This window comes from Theropithecus gelada, chromosome 14 (assembly GCF_003255815.1).
Source record: "Theropithecus gelada isolate Dixy chromosome 14, Tgel_1.0, whole genome shotgun sequence".
In the NCBI taxonomy this organism is placed as follows: domain Eukaryota; kingdom Metazoa; phylum Chordata; class Mammalia; order Primates; family Cercopithecidae; genus Theropithecus; species Theropithecus gelada.
In genome coordinates, this window is record NC_037682.1 from 116,091,337 (window position 1) to 116,111,938 (window position 20,602).

A 20,602-nucleotide genomic window follows, 5' to 3' on the forward strand; every position below is an offset into this window, starting at 1 on the left:
CCTCTTTACCAAGTGCAGCCCCAGCTGAGACCCCTCCCGCGGGGAGGGAGGGAACCCGACGCGCGGCCGGGGCTGGGGGCGGGGAGCAGGTGTGAAGCGGGGTGGCAGCGGCGCGCGGTCACCCTCCACCGCGCCGTGGAGACCCAGCGTCACCCCCACGCGCACACAATAGCGCTGGGGCTAGACCCAGGGCGGCCCATTAGCGGCTGATGGAGGAGGCGGGAGCCGGGCGGGCCGCCTAATCGGCGCACGCGGACACCTGGGTCGGAGCGCTGGCGAGTAGAGGGAGCGCCTGCACGCAGGACCCCGGGCCAGGCAGCCGCCGAGACCGACTCTAGCCAAATCCCCCACGCCAGCGCCAGTCCGACTAACAGGAGCTGGTCCAGCGAACAATAAGAGGCCCCGGGGCTGGCGAGGAACGGAAGCGTCTGTGGAGTGCGCAGGCTGCTGGAGCCCCTGGCAGCGCCCCCGGCAGCGCCCCAACGCCCTCCCCTCCCGCCCAGCGGCCGCTGATTGCCCATTGTGCGTCCCCTCTGCCGCAGCCCGCGCGATGCACTCTGCGAGCTGGCCCCTTGGTTTCTAAATGAGCAGCCAGCGCCGCAGACACGTGCCAGGGTTGTTCACTGCGTGGGGCTGGGGGCATGCAATAAGACAAGAGACCGCACGGAAATAGCTCCGTGCCCGTCTGCAGCACTGTCCTTCTCACGTGCCTTCGGATAAGGGGACTTTCACTCTTTCCCCTCCTCTGCCCCAATCGCTCTGTCTCCCCGACATTGACCACCCTCTTCTCTAACCCGAAATCCGCAGGGGAGGCTTCAGTCTTTTATTATTATTATTATTTTCCTGGGTAGTAGAAGCCTTTGCCTTGCCTGGGCTCTGGAATGCTCAGGTAAAAAGTGGGTCTGGCCGGATTCAGTGTATATCTTTAACATGGAGGCGAGAGAACTGGATAGAGGAGCGGCGCTACTCTGTGACAGCTCCAGACGTCCTGCTCCAAGCATCCCAGTCCTAAGCACCCCAATCGTCTGGTGTCTTCCGTCCCAGGGAACTCTGGCTGGTCGTCGTGGCTTTGTTTAATGCTCTGCCACACTATCACGTTCCCTGTGGGATGGGAACCTCTGGGAAAGGACCTGAAAAGGGACCAGAAAAAGGTTTGGGAAATCAAAGTCTAGTAATATGGAGTCCCACCACTGATGGTTTGGACTCACGGGCAATTTACAGTTGGATGGAAGCTGAAGTGTCATCAGATTTAGAGGCCACAGTTTGGCAGCCTGTGGACCAAATCCAGGTCACCAACACATTTTGGTCCATAAAGTGTTTTTTAAACTTTCTATCATGAATAATAGCATATTGTGGATCACAAACATATATAAATTAGTGAGAATGCTATAATGAACCCCCATAGTCCCACCACCCAATTTCAGCACTTAATCTATTCAAAGGCAATCTTGCTTCATCTGTTCTCCCACTCTCCTCCAGAATTTGAAGCAAATCTCAGAAATCCTATCATTTCTTCTGTAAGTACTAAAAAGTAGTCCTAAAAGATAAGAATTCTTTTAAATAGCATAATAATAATATCACTATCACACCTAAAATAATAATTCCTTGTCCTCAAATATATCGTCAATGTTCAAACTTCCCCAATTGTCTTATTTTTCTTTATTGTTGTTCAAATTGGGATCCAAATGAATCTCCACAGTGCATTCTCTCCTTTAATCTGATAATCCCCCAGTTAATCTCTTTTTTCCTTGAAATTTATTTGTTAAATAAACCAGATCATTTGTTCTGTAGAATTTTCCACAGTCTGAATTTTGTTTAATGTATCCCCATGGTGCTATTTAACATGTTCTTCTACCTCTATATTTCCTGTAAATTGGTTGTTAGATATAGAGGCTTGATCAATTAATGCTTGATTTTTTTCAAGAATATTTCATAGACCATAGTTTAATTCGATCAGAAGTAATGTCTGCTTGTCAGTAACGACCATTGTCTAGATCCATTATTTCATTAGGGATTGCCAAGTTGTGACAGTCTAGTTCTATGATTCACTCTTCATTTATGAGCTTGAATACTTCTTTAAAGAGTATCTGTCATCAATGATTTGTTTATGCAGAGGTACATGTCAAATAGGAAAGGCAGGATAAATGCTTGATTCTTTCCCTTATTATTTATCAGAGTAATGAGGTTATTCCTCAGATTCCCCTAATGGTAACCAATGATTTTTTTTAAGCACTTATGAACTAATATATCTCATGTGTTTCAAACCAAGTAAATTTTGATTGGGCATTTTAAAATTAGGAGATGTCATATTAAAAACATTGACCTCTGGCTTCTATTGTAGAACATCTGGCAACCTTGAACCCTTTTCCAGCAAGACTAGAGCAGACTTTGGCTGAGGAGCACTGCCTCCTTCAGTAGGCATTCATTCTTGCCTTGGCATGCTTTGATCTTCTTAGACCCAGGACCCTCTGCCCTGCAGGAGTAAGTCTGTAAACCAGATCCCATCCAAGTCTCTCACCTTGTAGATGAGAGCGCTGATGAAGTAGCTTACCTACTTGAGACTGGAAGACAAGTCTCCTGGCTGCCTACCAAGACAAGGGTAAAGCAAACAGGGAAAACCAGCTGGTCTTTCCCTCACCTGCAAGTTGAACTGAGCCAGAGACTTGGGACCACTTCAGGATAATCTTCCTCCCCATTTCCAAACACACCTTGCAGAGGAAACTTGGGAATATTCCAAACTCCACTCTCTCTTTTGCCTCCCACATCCAATCAGCCACCTAGCCTGCTAATTAGCCTCCCTTCCTCCATTCCTGTCCCCCTCCAACTCATCCTCCTCACTCGCAATGAGGTTTTCTAAAACATATGTCTAACCGTGTCACTCTCTGGCTTTAAAATCCGTCACTAACTGCTCATTGCCTTTAGGTTACATCTAAGTCAACATTAGCACAGCACACAAGGCTTCTCAGGTCCTGGGCTCTACCATGGCTAGCTCCTTACCTCATGCTGCCTCCTTGTCACAACCCTGTCCTCCAGCTGGACAGAATACCCACAGGGCTCTGTGCACACAGTTTTGTCTATGTTATGTCCTCTCTGTATTTGCTATTTACTCCTTTAAACATCCACTGCTTCACTGGCTGGCTCCCACTTATAGCTTAAGTCCCACTCCAGGCTTTGATCTTAGGAAAAGCCTTTTTGGCAAGCCTTGACTGCATTCCGTATCCTACTCTGCACATCCATAGCATTGTGTGCTCCCTTTAAGATGAGGACCTTGCCATTGAAGGGTTGTTTTGCTCTTTGTTTGGTTTGTTTTTTCACTTGTTTCCCTCCTGGCCGATGTGGGAGCTTCCTGAGGCCTGACAGGGGCTGTGTCTGTATCTCCAACTCCTAGACCATGTTCCCGACCATGTTTCCCATGCACAAAGTAGGTGCAGGCCAGTATGGATTTGGTTAGTCAGTGAAGTTAAACAAAAGAGATGAAGGTTTGTGGACTGTTGGAGAGAAAGAGGATCCCTGCAAGGGAAGGGACTTGATGCAAATGACAGCCTGGCAGTAGCCTTGCTGGGCAGATGCCCGGAGACATTAGGGCTGCCTGGGGCTGAGGTAATATCCTGGGAAGCGAGCCGAGTCTGCAGCCCTGGCTGGGTCACGACCCGGGCTCTGCCTGTCTCGGCCATCCGCGGACCTGTGCATGCATGTGTGCGTGTGTGTGTGTGCGCGTGTGTGAGCGCGCACACACACACGCACGCGCGCGCACACACACACACACACACAGAGCCTCGCCAGCCCCGCCTCCTCCCGCTGGGAGGATAATTAAAGCGCCAAAGTGCGGAGCGGGCGGGCAGCGTTCCCGGGGGCGCATTTCATCGGGGCTGATTAATGAGGCCGGGGAGTTAATGAGGAGAAAGCTAAACGCAGGGAGCTGAGCCGCGGAAGGCCTCTCCGAGGCCCTGGAGGGGGCCCTCCGAAGGCATCTCCCGCCTTCTCTTTCTAGTAGCGGCTTAGCGCAAGCCACATGGTGCCCCTGGCTCCTCTTGCCGCCTCAAGCCCAGGGGCGGGGGAAGAGGGGTCGCCCCAAGTCACGCCGGCCGCAGTGGAGTCCGCCTCCTCCGCGTGTGGCTAACCCGGCTAAACAGCAAAAGAGCCTGCCTTGCCATCTGAAACACAACAAAGGGCCTCAGGAGACCGCCCCTTTCCTTTTCTCCTCAGGGAACTTTGGGCACCGGTCCCAGACCACCTGCAGAGTGCGTTCCAGACCCGAATTAAGGATCAGCTCTGCCATGCCAACCAAGTAACCTTAGACAAGTTACTTAGTCCCTTGGGCCTCAGCTTCTGCGTCTGTAAGATGGGATCACACTCCTTACCCGCCCTAAAAATGACTGTTAGTGAGTACCAGACACTACTCTAAGCACTTGGCTTGTATAATCTTATTGATTCTTCCCAACAACTCTAGGAAGAAGGCTCTGTTATTACCGTCTTTACTTCAGGGATAAGGACCTTGAGGCAGGGCGCTGGGACTTAACTTGCCTGAGGTCATACTGCTGCTTACCAGAAACGACCCAGCTAATAAGCAGTTGTGCCGGGAAGTGAACACACACAGGCTGATCCCAGAACCTGCGTCCTGTCCTCAGCATAATGCTGTGGTGCTAGTTCTCAAGGCGGGGTTTGAGCATCAAATCATATCCCCAAATCCAGAGAGGGGCTTTTTGTTTTTGAGACAGTCTCACTCTGTCGCCCAGGCTGAAGTGCAGTGGCACAATCTTGGCTCACTGCAACCTCCGTCTCCCGGGTTCAAGTGATTCTCTTGCCTCAGCTTCCCAAGTAGCTGGGACTACAGGCGGCTACCACCTACGCCCAGCTAATTTTTTTGTGTTTTTAGTAGAGACTGGGTTTCACAATGTTAGTCTTGAACTCCTGACCTCAAGTGTTCTGCCCGCCTTGGCTTCCCAAAGTGCTGGGGCTACAGGCATGAGCCACCGCGCCCAGCCCAGAGAGGGACTTTGTACACTGTAAAGTACTAAGCAAATGTGAGAAGAAGCAATTATTATTGCTATTAATATTAACTTACCGGGCTCTGTGGCTTATGCCTGTAATCTCAGCTACTTGGAAGACTGAGTCAGGATGATCATTTGAGGCCGGGAGCTCAAGACTCTTGTGATTCACATTCACTCTCAGTTTTGAACCCAGAGTTCAGACAACGCAGTGAGGGATGGAGCCACTGAACAAAGAGAACAGGCAGGGTGATGGCTTTTCCAGCAGTCCGAGTCCTCATGTCCTAACCGCAGGAGCAGAGTAGAGCTGACAGTGACCTCTGCCTGACCTGACCGCCACGCCTTCAACGCACCCCCAATGCACACTCTTCTGTGGTCAAAACACTGACACACCGAATGGTCTCCATCTCCCTACAAGTAGCAGAGGAGTAGTAGCCCGAATTTTAAGAGAGAGCATGGTGCAAAGGGAGGAGGGTGAGTTTGGATTCAGATGACCCATGTTACCATACGAATCTGTCATCTACCAGCTGTGTGAGCCTGGGTGAGTTGCTTATCCACTCTGAGCCTATCCTGCCAGTTGGGAATGGTAGCTGCTCTCCCTATGTTGCAGGACTACTGTGAAATGGCAAACAGGAAGTTCTGGATGTGAGAGGACATTGTCACTTTTTGTCCTTGGTTGGAGAGTGCAGGTCACTCCCCTGGGATATGCCAGGAGTTTCTAGCAATGGGCAACAGGGCAAAGAGCCTGAGCTCTCCAGTGAATACCCTTCCCCTCCCCTAGTAATCTGATTTTGGGATCTACAACTCCATATTGATCTCCAGTCGAGAATGATTTGAGACCAGAAGTCAATCAGCTCCAACCAAGGCTTGATGAGTTTGAAATGAGCCAATTTCCTCTGGATGAGTTTATTCTGCTGAATCAGGGAAATTGAGGCTGCCCAGGCCAACTGAAAACAAATCAGTCTACCCCCGTGGAAATCAGACACTTCCACCTTCCCACCAGTCTGACTCTAAATCCCCAGCCCTCAGTAATACTTTGCACCATCCCCCCCTACACTGTGGGGGCCACCAGTATTGGCAAAAGGGGGAGCATTAATAATTTTCTCCAAAGGAGCTTGTGTCTAGAGAAACCAATATTTAACATCCCCATTTACATCGAAAGCGTGATTCTGATTATGAGATGGTAATGAGAGGATTAGGCAGAGGAGAGGGCCCCCTGCCTGCCGCCCCCTCCTGTTCTTCCCTCCATCACCCTGCATCGCACAGGGTCTTATTCCTGGAGGAGGATGTGGGGGAGGGGTTGGGGCACTCCCACTGGGAGAGCATCAGAGATGCCAGAGCAGGGCAGGGGTCCTTCAAGACCCCAAATGAGAGCCCCTTATTCATGTCTGGAATCAATTAGCCTCAGAGGGGGTGATGGGTGAGATGTGAGACACCTGACTCTGATCCTTCCCATGCCTCTCCCCTAGGCTGAGCCCCTCTGCTCCGGGATTCTGCCTGGTATTTCTGACAGGTGTGATTCTTACGTCGTTCTTTGTTTCTGAGGTAGACGGCTGAAGTCAGAAAGTATGTTGGGAGAACTGTTTGGCTCCTGGCTTCTCTGGCTGAAACTCAAATCCCTCTCCTCTCCCCTAAATTCCTTCTCTCTCTGGAATGGCATCCTTGTCCTCCTTGCCCCAAACCCTGTTTTTTAACCAGGCAGCAGTTTATCTCTGACTTTTCCTATGGGGCATCCCCTATGGGGATGGGGGATGAAGAGAACCCAAGGGGGTCACCATCCCGAGGCCCCGTTTGTTGGTGGACAATTGCGCTCAGACGGGATAATTCAGTGTGTGATTGTGGTCACGCCCCCTGCCTTTTGTGCCCCTTTCAGAGCCAATCTCTCAGGCCCAGATGGGTTAATCCATAATGCAGACGAGCAAGTAACTGGCTGTCAGCCCAGTCCCCAGGACCCCCTCCCTATTAGTGCCACTGCCCTAATGAAGCCCAGCTTGGAAAGCCCCCTTCTCAATGAGGTGCCGGCCCCAACCCAGCCCAGCACACATGTGTCTCCGCTGCTCTGCCTGAAGCCTAGCTCCCTTTAGGGACCCCGAGCCCAGCCTCCCCGGGGTGACCCAGCTGCCAGGGCTGTGGAGGCCCGGGGGGAGGCTGTGATGGATGGGAGGGAGATAGTTAATAGAGCCCAAAACACATGGGCCCTGTCTCCACCGTCCACACACAGACACTTTCACAGCTTCCGCTGACAGCATCCCTGGTCTTTCTGAAATAGCCCCATGGAATAGTCCCCGCTCCCATCTCCAACGTAAGTTGTGCCGAAATAGGATTTAAATGGGGATTATGCAGCTGCTTTTCTGGATACTGGCCCAAGTCACTGCTACACAGCCAACCCCCAAATTCTGCCAGCCTCAGTCCTCTTGTAGACTTTGAGCAGAAATGGCTAAAGGCAAGTTAAACAATGAGCTCGACCTTCAGCCTTTAGTGTTTCAACCAATATGTGAATCTTATACCAAGAGATGTTCTTTTCCTTATATCTTGCCTTCCACTTCTGCTCTCTCTTCTCATACACTTTTTTTTTCTTTTTTTTGAGACAGAGTTTTGCTCTGTCACCTAGTCTGGAGTGCAGTGGTGTAATCTCTGCTAACTGCAACCTCTGCCTCCTGGGTTCAAGCGATTCTCCTGCCTCAGCCTCCCAAGTAGCTGGGACTACAGGTGCACGTCACTATGCCCAGCTAATTTTTTTTTGGTAGGGACCGGGTTTCACCATGTTGCCCAGGCTGGTCTCAAACTCCTGACCTCAAGTGATCCACCTGTCTTAGCCTCCCAAAGTGCTGAGACTACAGGTATGAGCCGCTGTGCCCAGTCTCTCTTCCTATTCATTTCTGAACCAATTATTTAGAGGCAGGACTAGCCCAACAGATGAGGCAGGTATCTATAGAGAAGACCTGCTGTTTGTGGGAGCTGCCTTACCTTGTCCTAGGCACCCTCCATCAGGTTCCGAGCTCCCTGCCTCTGGAAGGATTTGAGTCAAACCTGGATGACATCTGTTTAAAACATCATAGAAGAGAGGTTTGGGGAGGATGTTTGCAAAGAAACCACACTTCTCTGATTCTCTGCATTTACTTCCTATTCCCACCTCTTTGTTCCCTCTTTCGCCCTAATACAAACAACTGGCCTTGCTGGCTCTGGTGCCAAATCAGTGGGGGGAAGAGACTCTGGCCTCTGCGGCCTTGGGCTGCTCTATGATGCCCACAGAGGCAGGAGCTTGGGGTGCTAAGGGGAGCCAGCCATAATCTGCCTGCCCACTTTCCTCTACTTCACCCTCTCTAAATGATAACTGTATATTTTTCCATTATTAATTAGGATGACAAAATATTAAAAAATGGAGGAAAGATGGAAAAGTTGTATACATTGTCTCACACCTGATTCCACCATCGCTTATACTTTGGTTTATCTTTCATTCCCGTCTTTTTCATAGGCACATGGGAAATCATTCAGCATAATTGAAATATTTACTGAATATCTTCTATGTGCCAGGCACAGTGCTTATAATTTTTCCACCTGGATTATAACTCTAGACTCATTTCTATTTCCTTTCCTCTTCTAATGCCAGAGTAATTGCCTTGGAATAGGTAAACTTTCTCATCAGGGAATATTTGGAAATTTTCACATTTGGAGATACAGGACCCTGAGATGATGGAGGTTAGAATCCATACCGGGCTCCAAAGTCACAGTGAGGAATCTTTTTATGATTAAGACCATAAAGAGGAAAATAAAGCCCTCATCCTGATAAGAGGAGGGCTCAGGGGTTGAAGGCAAGTGACTCTGAGAAAAGTCTAGCCCCATTTCTGATTACAGGAGGGAACAACGCTGGGTGGTGATATACTGTTCAGAGGTTCCTCCTAGGAGATGCTGAATATTTATGAGCTATGCAATCAGGATTTAGAAGGTAAGGCTTAAAAAATAAACAGGCAGCAGGATGGGGGTAGGGGAGAGAGACATGGAAGAGAAGCCATAAGAAATGGAGAGGGACACACAAAAGGAAGGAAGGAGAGAGGGAGTATTTCCCATGACTTGTCAGAATGGTGACTTCTCTCTATGCCCTTAAAACCTAGATGCATCTCACTGTGTAGATGGGGAGTGAGGTTAGAGTGAAGCTGGACTTTCCCAGGGCAGACTCTGTTTCTCTGTGGGAGCCCAGGGAGATCTTGGAGTCATCTTTACTGAAAGGAATTGAGATCCAGAATTCAGTGGAAAGGAGCCCCTTACGGGGCAAGAAACTAAAGATCAATGTGAGGCAGTGGAAGGAGGGACTTTAGGGGCAAGGGATCCCTGCAGATAGTGGAGAAAGGTCCAATATTCAATGAATACAAACAAATCTAAGAACACACATACAGGCACACAGAAACAGAACAATAAAGACTCAGTAACGTCAGGTGGAAAACCTTTCATATACGCATTTAACACAAAAGCATTTCCCTCTGAATGGAAATCATTAGAGGCATGGGAATATTCCTCTTTAATTGAAAAGTGGGACATCCTCTGTAGGATGTAGGGGATTTGAAGATCTTAATTGGTCCCTTCCTTTGTGAATTTGATCCTCACCTACAGAGAGAGAGAGAGAGAGAGAGAGAGAGAGAAAGAGAGAGAAATTGGTGTGGGGGAGGGATGTGGGAGAGAAAGGGAGAGAGAAGAGAGAGATTAAGATGAGAGAAATAAAGAAGAGTGCATTTCTGACCTTCTTAAGACTGAAAAGTGTCAGGAATGAAAGAAATGGCAAATACAGTAATCCCTATCAAAATACTAATGATATGCTTCATAGAAATAAAAAAAAATTCTAAAACTTTTATGGAACCACAAAGGATTTTGAAAAGCCAAAGCAATCCTGAGCAAAAAGAACAGGGCCAAGTGCAGTGGCTCATGTCTGTAATCTCAGTGCTTTGGAAGGTCAAAGCTGGAGGATCACTTGAGGCCAGGAATTTGAATTTGAGCCCAGCCTGAGCAACATAGTGAGACCCCCTCTCTATAAAAAAGAAGAAAAAACCCCAGGCATGGTGGCACAAGCCTGTAGTCCCAGCCATTTGAGAGGCTGAGGCGGGAAGCTCCCTTGAGCCCAGGAGCTTGAGGCTGCAGTGATCCGTAATTGCGTCCAGCCTGGATGACAGGGACCCAGATTCTAAAAACAACAACAAAGCTGGAGGCATCATACTACCATATTGGACTTCGAAGTTTACTACAGAGCTATGGTAACTAAAACAGCATGGTACTGGCATAAAAAAAGACACATAGACCAATGAAACAGCATAGAAAACCCCGATATAAATCCATGCATTTATAACTGACTTATTTTCCACAAAGGTGCAAGGAACATACAATGGGGAAAGGACAGTTCTTTCAATAAATTGTGCTGGGTAGACTGGATATTTATATGCAGAAGAATGAAACTAGGCCCCTACCTCTCACCGTACGTAAAAATCATATCAAAATTGATTAAAGACCTAAAACTATGAAACTACCAGAAGAAAACTTTGGGGAAATTCTCTAGGACATTGATCTCAGCAAAGACTTTTTGTGTAAGACATCAAAAGCATGGTCAACCAAAGCAAAAACAGACAAATGGGATTACATCAAGCTAAAAAGTTTTGCACAGTGAAGGAAACAATCAACAAAGTGAAAAGACAGCCCACAGAATTGGAGAAAATATTTGCAAACTAGCCAGCTGACAAGAGATTACTAACCAGAATATATCAGGAGTTCGAAATCTCAATAGAAAAAGAAAACCAAATAATCTGATTTTCAAATGGGCATAAGATCTGAACAGACACTTCTCAAAAGAAGACATACACATGGTCAATGGGTATATGAAAAAATGTTCAACATCACTAATCATCAGAGAAACACAAACTGAAACCACAATTCATTATCATCTTACCCCAGTTAAAATGGCCTGTATCAAAAAGACAAGCAATAACACACCGGTGAGGATATGGAGAAAGGGGAACACTCATGTACTGTTGGTGGGAATGCAAATTAGTACAGCTACTATGGAGAACAGCATGGAAGTTCCTCACAAAACGAAAAATAGCACTACCCTGTGTGTGTGTGCGCGCGCGTGTGTGTTTTATATATATATATATATATTCCAAAAGAAAGGAAAACAATATACAAAGAGATGCCTGCACTCCCATGTTTATTGCAGCACTATGCACAATAGCCAAATACGGAATCAACCTAAGTACCCTTCAGTGGATGAATGAATAAGGGAAATGTGGTACATATACACAATGGGATATTATTCAGCCATAAAAAAGAATAAAACCCTGTCATTTGCAACAACATCTAGGGAACTGGAGGCCATGATATTAAGTGAAATAAGCCAAGTACAGAAAGACAAATCTCACATGTTCTTACTCATTTGTGGGAGCTAAAAAAGTTGATCTCACGAAGATACAGAGTGGATTGGTGGTTACCAGAGGCTGGGAAGCGGGCAGGAAGTGAATGAAAGGGGAAAAAAATGATATAAACATATTTATGACCACTGAACTGTACACTTAAAATGGTAAAGATGGTAAATTATGTGTATTTTACCTCAGTTAAAAAAAATAAACCTCTGCCACACAAAAAGAGTTTGAAATTAAAGCTGATTTTTTTTTTTTTTTTTTTTTTTAAAGAGAGTGAAAGAGCAAACACATAGAGTACCAGGTTTAATATGGGTAGGTGCAAGGGACTAAGGGATTTGGAAACTAAAAACAGAATGACAGAAAAAGATCCAGAGGTCTTAGTGGATTACACTCAGTAATAAAATGGTAGGAGGCATTCTGTTACAAGAAACATACGTAAAAGAAGAATGTGTATGGAAGGGGGAGTCGAGGAGTCTTCCTTCTGCTATACCTGCTATACAGATGCAAGTCTTTCAAAGAGATGTGGTGTACCTTATTGAGTAAGTATGCAAGTGTACAGTCAGCCTGAGTTTAAATCCTGGATGTTCTATGTCACAGCCAAGTAACTTTGGGCAAGTTATTTAACCACTCTGTGCCTAAGTCTCCTTATCTATATAATGTGGATTTGTTGTTTTTTTTTTTTTTTGAGACAGAGTCTCACTCTGTTTCCCAGGCTGGAGTGCAGTGGCCCAATCTTAGCTCACTGCAACCTCCACCTCCCAGGTTCACGCAGTTCTCCTGCCTCAGCCTCCGAAGTAGCTGAGATTACAGCTACTTCTATTTTTAGTAGAGATGAGGTTTCACCATGTTGGCCAGGCTGGTTTCGAACTCCTGACCTCAAGTGATCTGCCTACCTCGGCCTCCCAAAGTGCTGGGATTACAGGAGTAAGTCACCGTGACTACCCAAAATGTGGATAATAATTAGTCCTAGTCTTAGAGTTATTGGAAAATTAAGTGCGTGTTAAATAAAATGTATAGGAGGCCATTGGTTTGGACTGAGCTCCTGCACTAGACCCAACAGACCAAAGCAAAATGCAATTACTCAGGCTGAAGTTCCCCACAACCAGCCAAAAACTAAGGTCTTCATCTGACTTTCCCGGAAATCAGTGGGGAGAGAGAGACAGGTAATAGCCAAATCCCCAACTGACCAATTTTAGCAGGTGTAATAAGGAAGTCCCCTCTGCTTTCACCTTTACAAGAAAAGTTATGTTGAAAAGATCAGTCTGCTTTTTTATTTTCTGTTTCTGCTTTCCTCAGCCCTTTTCTGTCTATAAAATCAACCTCCTCTGCTCGGCTCATCAGAAGACTCATTCTATTTTACAGAATACATGTACAGCACTTGGAACAGCCCTCACAATAGCAACTGTACACTCATGTTATATATGAAAATTCATGTCTTTGTTAATGTTAAATGAACACCTACTATAAACCACACATTGTGTTAGGCACCAGGGATGAAAGACAAATAAGATACAATCCCCGCATTCTATGGGGAACTTGAAGCTTATGGGGAAAATATACATGTAAGCAAACAATCAAAACATTGCTTATCAAGTTATGCAGGAGGGAAATAAACCAAGTGGTCTGGGAAGACACACAGTCTGAGAGGGTCGGGAAAGAGTCACTAGTTAGTTAACTGACGCTGGATTGCTGGAATAAAAAGAATTCAGAAAGTGGAGAATGGAGAGGAGAAGGCATTTCAGGAAGAGGGAGGAGAAAGAGTTGAGGCATAGAGGTATAAAGAGTACCACACAGTCAAGAAAAAAGGTGGTTTGGTGCTGGAATACAGATACCCAAAGAGGGGTCGGTTGCAGTGGTTTACACTTGTAATCCCAGCACTTTGGAAGGCGTAGGCTAGAGGATCACCTGAGGCCAGGAGTTTGAGACCAGCCTGGCCAACATGGTAGAACCTGTCTCTACCAAAAATAGAAACATTTGCTGGTCATGGTGACCGCAGGCCTGTAGTCCTAGCTACTTGGGAGTTTGGGGCAGAGGAATCGCTTGAATCAGGGACATGGAGGTTGCAGTGAGCTGAGACTGAGTGAAAGAGTGTATTCCAGCCTGAGTGAAAGAGTGAGACCCTGTCTTAAAAAAAAATGGCCAAAGGGGTAGAGTTGGGATGAAAGGCAGTCAGTACCCAGACTATGGTGATAACTTGTGTACCACCTGTGTGGGTCTATCCTACAGGACGTAGAAAGAAGCCCTTATAATTTTTTTTTTTTTTTTTTAGATGGAGTCTCGCTCAGTCGCCCAGACTGGAGTGCAGTGGCACGATCTCGGCTCACTGCAAGTTCCGCCTCCCGGGTTTACACCATTTTCCTGCCTCAGCCTCCCGAGTAGCTGGGACTACAGGCACCCGCCGCCACGCCCGGCTAATTTTTTGTATTTTTAGTAGAGATGGGGTTTCACCGTGTTAGCCAGGATGGTCTAGATCTCCTGACGTTGTGATCTGCTCACCTCGGCCTCCCAAAGTGCTGGGATTACAGGTGTGAGCCACCGCGCCCGGCCACCCTTATAATTTTTAAGTAGGTGAGTGACATGATGAGATCTGAACATTAGAGACAGGCATGTAGCTCAGTGTCTGGCACTTAGTAGGTGCTTAACTACGTGGGAGTTGAACAAATATATAGCAACTCCTTGCAGCATCAGTGTAGTGGGTGGACTGCAGGCAGTTAGGAGGCTTTGGTGAAAACCTGGACTAAGACAGTCACAATGGAGATGGGCAGAGGTACAGGGTTGATGAACTCCTTCTCAGCAGTTCTGGAGTGGTATGTTCAGTTTGGGGTTCAGGGCTTAAGAGGGGTATGGAGAAGCTAAAAAGAGTACAGAAAAAGATCCTGTTTACAATTGTAACACAAAAATAATACTTATTATTATTGGAATAAACACAGCAAGAAATGATCTAGATCTAAATTATGAAAATTTAAAAAATATTAAAGACTATAAGAACAAGGTAGCTGTTTCATCTTTCATAACTGTGCTATTGGACTTAGTGGGGTTGGCATCCTCCTTGCTCCTCATTGTTAAATCTGAACCATTCTCCCTTCACCCTCCCTAAAAACTTCCCATCTTTGAGTCTAATGTCATAAGACACACTATCTGCTGTCTCAGTGCCACTGACTACCTCCTCCTGGGGTCATTGTACCTCGTTCCCTGCAGAGTTTACCTCTCAGCTCATTTCACTGTCACCAACTCTTCCCCTGCTCTAATTCTTGATTACCTCAAAGTGTACTGTGATGATTCACCTAATATCATTGCTTCTTAGTTTTGTGACCTCCTCTCCTCCCACAATCTTGCTGTCTACTCTACCTTAGCTATTCATTCCTGCGATAATACCGTAGTAAACTGTCATAACCAGTAACTGAACTTCTGCATGATGTCAGTTTCAAGCTAGTCACTATTTCATATTTTTTTCCAGTTCGCTTCTTCTGGTATTCCAATTCCAACAAATCTCAGGCCACACCAAAACAACCCATCGATCTCAATTTCTTTCTGCTGATTTAATTTTCTTTTCACTGCTGCTCCTTCAATTTATTGACTCATGGCTCCACTTATCTCCTTATTCAGTTTAGATTCCCATGGTCAATCATCAGAATCAGTTTCTTGCTTACATCTTCAACTTCCTTACCTGTCTCTCGTCTTTGAGCTTGCCTGGCTAACCCACAACCTTGGGCAAATCGAACTCTCCACCTATTCTTCACTTGCACCCAAGCAACCGAATGTACCTGCAGAAAAGTGCAAAACCATGCACACTGGTCTCACTTTTAATCTGTGATCACTAACCTGAAGCAGACCTCTAATGCTGCTTAGGAATATATATTTTAGAGACAGGATCTTGCTCCATCACCCAGAGTGGAGTGCAGTGGTGTGATCACAGCTCACTGCATCCTCGAACTCCTGGACTCAAATGATCCTTTTGGCTTCAGCCTCCCGAGTAGCTAGGACTACAGGCACATGCCACCATGCCTAATGTTTTAATTTTCTGTAGAGATAGGATTTCACTATGTTGCCCAGGCTGGTCTCAAACTCCTGGCCTTGAGTGATCCTCCCACCTTGGCCTCCCAAAGTGCTGGCATTATAGGTGTGGGCCACCATGCCCAGCCAATTTTACTATATTTCTATATCTGTAAACTGTCCTGCTTTCCTTCCTGACTGTCAGATATTTTCCTCTCTGCTCAAACAGTCATCACCTCTTCACCTATTCTTACTCTTAGCTGGTAATTTTGTTTCCTATTTCATGGAGAATAGAGATGCAATCAGGAGAGAACTCCCATTGGCTCCTAGCCCCACATCTTACCACCTCCTTGTGTCTGTGTCCACATACCCTATCCTTTGTCCCATTACTGTGGATGAAATATCTGTGTCCTGGCTCATTGACTCCATTCATTTATGCTCTAGACCCCATCATCTGTCCTCCCCAGGCATATTGTTCCAGCAACTCTCCCATCTCTTCTCTGTATCATAAGTTTTCCCTCTCAATGACCTAATTTTAGTTAGCATATAAACACGAGCTTGTTTTTCTCATTTTAATTCCCGATCGCATTTCTTTTTCAACTATCTCTTTATAAATGTCCTTCCCATTTCACCAAAACTTTAACTTCTGTGCCTCCATTTACTGTTAAGTCCACTCCAGTCAGATTTTGCTTTCACCAATCTACCAAACATGCTTTTAATAAGGTCAACAGGGACATCATGTTACTAAATTCAATAGTCAATGAGTCGTCATCTTAGCTGTCTCAGTCTGCTTGGGCTGCTGTCACAACGCCAAAGACTGGTTGGCCAAAACAACAAATATATATTTTACACAGTTGTGGAGCCTGGGAAGTCAGACTCAAGGTGCCAGCAGATTCAGTGGGGGAAGGCCTGCTTCCTGGTTCATAGACGCTGTATTCTCCATGTGCCCTCATGTGGTAGAAGATGTGAGAGAGCTCTCTGGGGCCTCTTTTACAAGGGAACTAATCCCATATATGAGGGCTCAACCCCCATAACCTAATCACCTCCCAAAGGCCCCATCTCCAAATACCATCACTTTGAGGGTTAGGATTTCAACATCTGAATTTTGAGGGGACCCTGACATCCAGTCGGTAACGCTAGTTGGTCTTACTCCACTTCACTATTGTTCACTCCCTCCTCCTTCACTTGCTTTCTCATTCTTCACTGAGTTTCCAGGACACCACACTCTCCCAGATTTTATTTTATTTCTCGGGTCCCTTCTTAGTCTTCTTTATTCTTCCTTCTCTACTCCCTAAATTCAAAATGTGTGGGTACCCAAAGGCCCAGTCCTTGGACCTGTCGATTTTTAAAATTTTCTTTGATGATCTTACCTACTTCTGTGGTTTCATATGCCATTTATATGATGAGGATGCTCCAATTTATATACCTGTAGCCAAGACTACTCCCTGGAACTTCAGACATCTCTAACTTAACATGCCCCCAACTGAGTTCCTAATATTATCCATTGAATCTACAGTGCCTTTAGCTTTCTCCATCTCACTAAAATTTTGTCAGTTCTATTTTCAAAATATATCCAGAATCCAGGTACTTCCCATTTCTACTGGTGCCACCCTGATCTGAAACACCACCATCACTTACGTGTGTATTGCAAAAGTTTGCCAAAGTTTCCCAACTGCTTCCCCTGCTTCATCTCTTCAGATTTCTCTTCAGTCTGTTCTTAGCATAGCAGACAGAGAAATTCTATTAAAATAAGTGAGGTTATGTCACTCTTCCTCTCAAATCTCTCTCCATGGAATCCCATTTCACCCAAAATAAGCTAGAGTTCTTATTATGGTCATACAAGGTCCTACGTAATTACCCCAGTCTTGATATCTCTTTCTCTTATTCACCCTACTCCACCTCTGTTTTTCCCTCCAACTAACTTTTTATGCTCCTATCTTGGGGCCTTTGCATTGGCTGTTCCATTTATCTGGGAGAACTCTTCCTTAAGGTAGCCACATGGCTAATTCTCTCACTTCCTTAAAGGCTTTATTCAAATGTCATTTTTTCAATGGGGCTGCTTCTGGGAATCCCATTTCAATGTAAGTTTCTCATGACACTACCAAATAATTCTCACGACTCTTTAACTTATTATATATTTGAGTTGTTTATCTTTTTTATTGTCTGCTAAATTGTAGTACCATTAGAATGTAAGCTCCATGAGGGAGTTTTTGTTTATTTTGATAACTCATGTATTCCCAGTGCCTTAAAAGAGTGCTTGGTACAGAGTAGATGTTCAATAAATAACTTGTTCTTTTTTTTTTTTTTTTTTTTTTTTGAGACGGAGTCTCTCTCTGTTGCCCAACCTTCAGTTCAGTGGCGCAATCTCAACTCACTGCAACCTTTGCCTCCTGGGTTCAAGTGATTCTCCTGCCTCAGCCTCCCGAGTACCTGGGATTACAGGCACGCGCCACCATGCCCAGCTAATTTTTTGTGTTTTCAGTAGAGACGGGATTTCACTATGCTGGCCTGGCTGATCTCGAACTCCTGACCTCGTGATCTGCCCTCCTCGGCCTCCCAAAGTGTTGGGGTTATAGGCATGAACCTCCGTGCCCAGCCCATAATTTGTTCTTGAAAAGAATCAATATTGTAAACATGTCAAATTTCTTAATCTATGAATTCAATGTAACTCAACAAAAATATCAAAAATAGGCCAGGCATGGTGGCTCATGCCTGTAATTCCAGCACTTCGGGATGCCAAGGTGGGCGAATCACCTGAGGTTGGGAGTTTGGGACCAGCCCAGCCAACATGGTGAAACCTGTCTCTACTAAAAATACAAAAATTAGCTGGCTGTGGTGGCAGGCAACTATAATCCCAGCTACTCGGGAGGCTGAAGCGGGAGAATTGCTTGACCCTGGCACGTGGAGTTTGCAGTGAGCTGAGATTGGGCCACTGCACTCCAGCCTGGTGACAGAGTGAGACTCTGTCTCAAAAAAAAAAAAAAGAAAATATATATATATATACACACACACACATACATACATGCGCACACACACATACATATATATATATATATTTCCTATAGCTTTGTTTATTATTACTATTTTAAAATTTTTTCCTTGCAGCTCCAGCTCAAGGACCTAAAGCTTAATAGAAAAATAATTAGGGACATCTGAAAAAAAATGAGAATAGCCAAAGAACATCTAAACATTAAGAGTAATGAAGGGAAATTATCAGATAGTAAACTATGCTACAGAGTTATAATAATTGAACAGTTAAGTACTGTCATGGGTAATAACATGCAGATCAACTAACAGAACAGAGGTTCCTATTCACATTTAGGAATATAAATAGGAATTCAGCGTATAAGAGAAGTGGTTCTGCAGATGAGTGAAGGAATCAGGGACAACCGCTTATCTAAGAAACAACCATATTTTTACCTTACTCTTCATACCAAAATAAATTCTAAATGCATCTAAGATCTGTATGCAAAATATCAAACCTTAGAAATTATTAGAAGAAAGTAAAGATTCTATTTTTGTAATCTTAGCATGAGGAAAGTCTAAGCATGAAACAGACTGAAAAGTTATATTGAAATACATTAATACACTTGACTTTGTTTTTTAAAATCTGGTAAAATATTTTCAAGTCAAAAATTATATGACAAACTGCGGGGAATTTTCAACATATACACATGAGACAAATAACAAATTTTCCTCAGTGACACAAGAGGGCAAATCATGGAAAAAATGTGTGAGTGCCCATTAAACATATGAAAATGTGCTCAAGTTCACTCAGAGTTAACTATATAGATGTTACAGTAATTAAATACATATTTATTTAATTGTAAAAAATAAAAAAATAATATTTGGTCATGGCAAACAGACAGAGACTCTCATACACTGCTGTGGGACTGTCAATTGTGGCACCATTTGAAGGGCAATGTGATGATACATATGAAAAATTTAAATGGGGCTGGGATCGGTGGCTCATACCTGTAATCCTAGCACTTTGGGAGGCCAAGGGAAGCGGATCACTTGAGGTCAGGAGTTTGAGACCAGCCTGACCAACATGGTGAAACCCCATCTCTACTAAAAATACAAAAATTAGCTAGGCACTGTGGCATGCGCCTGAAATCCCAGCTGCTCAAAAGTCTGAGGCAAGAGAATCGCCTGAATCTGGGAGGCAGAGGTTGCAGTGAGTCGAGAGTGAGACTCCACCTCAAAAAAACACACATATATATATAAATGCACATACTTCTCGCTATATAACTTTAGGCAGTTACTTAAGTAAAGTTACTTTACTTGCTATCCTTTCTTAGACATAATTTTCTTATCTGAAAACTGGAAATAATAGTACCTACCTCACACGGTTCCTATGAACATTACATGAGATTATGCCTGTAAAGTGCTCAGATTTTTCTCATTCCTGATAGCCTGCACATCCAGAACTGTCTGGCACACAGTAGGTACCTGGTGAACATCTGCTGAATGAAGAAACTAATAGAACCACTCAATAAACATTAGCTGTTGTTAGCTATTATTTGCCTCTATAATTTCACTTTTTAAAATTTATTCTACAGCTATAGATGTGTATGAAGATACAGGTGTAGGATGTTTATTAGTAGCATTGTTTGTAAAACAAAAAGCCAGAAACAACCTACGCCTCCATAAATAGGGGACTGATTACAAACGTACAATAAGCCTATGGAATGGAATATTAGGCAACTAGTAAAGTAAAAAAGGTGGAGATACACGAACTGATATAAAGAGATGCCTTAAAAATATCAATGGGTTAAAAAAGGCAAGTTGCAGAACAGTACAAATAAACTGAAACAAAGGTCTCACTGTGTTGCCCAGGCTGGTCTTGGACTCCTGGGCTTAAGTGATTCTCCTGCCTCAGCCTCCCAAGTAGCTGGAACTACAAGCCTGTGCTACTATGCCTGGCTAATTTTACTTTAAAAGAATAGAGAGGACAGGCACAGTGGCTCACACCTGTAATTCCAGCACTTTGGGAGGCCAAGGCAGGTGGATTGCCCAAGCTGAGTTCAAGACCAGCCTGGGCAACATGGCAAAACCTCGTGTCTACCAAAAAAAAAAAAAAAAAAAAAAAAAAAAAAAAAATTAGCTGGAAATGGTGGTGCACGCCTATGGTGCCAGCTACTTGGGAGGCTGAGGTGGGAGGATCGCTTGCACCTGGGAAGTGGAGGTTGCAGTGAGCGGAGATCGTGCCACTGCACTCCA

The 20,602-nt window shown here is 45.0% G+C and overlaps 1 pseudogene; it reads left to right on the top strand.

The window, feature by feature from the left end:
• The first annotated feature begins 13,673 nt into the window (after positions 1 to 13,673).
• On the top strand, positions 13,674 to 17,871 carry LOC112606027 (annotated as a pseudogene).
• The last annotated feature ends 2,731 nt before the right edge of the window (positions 17,872 to 20,602 follow it).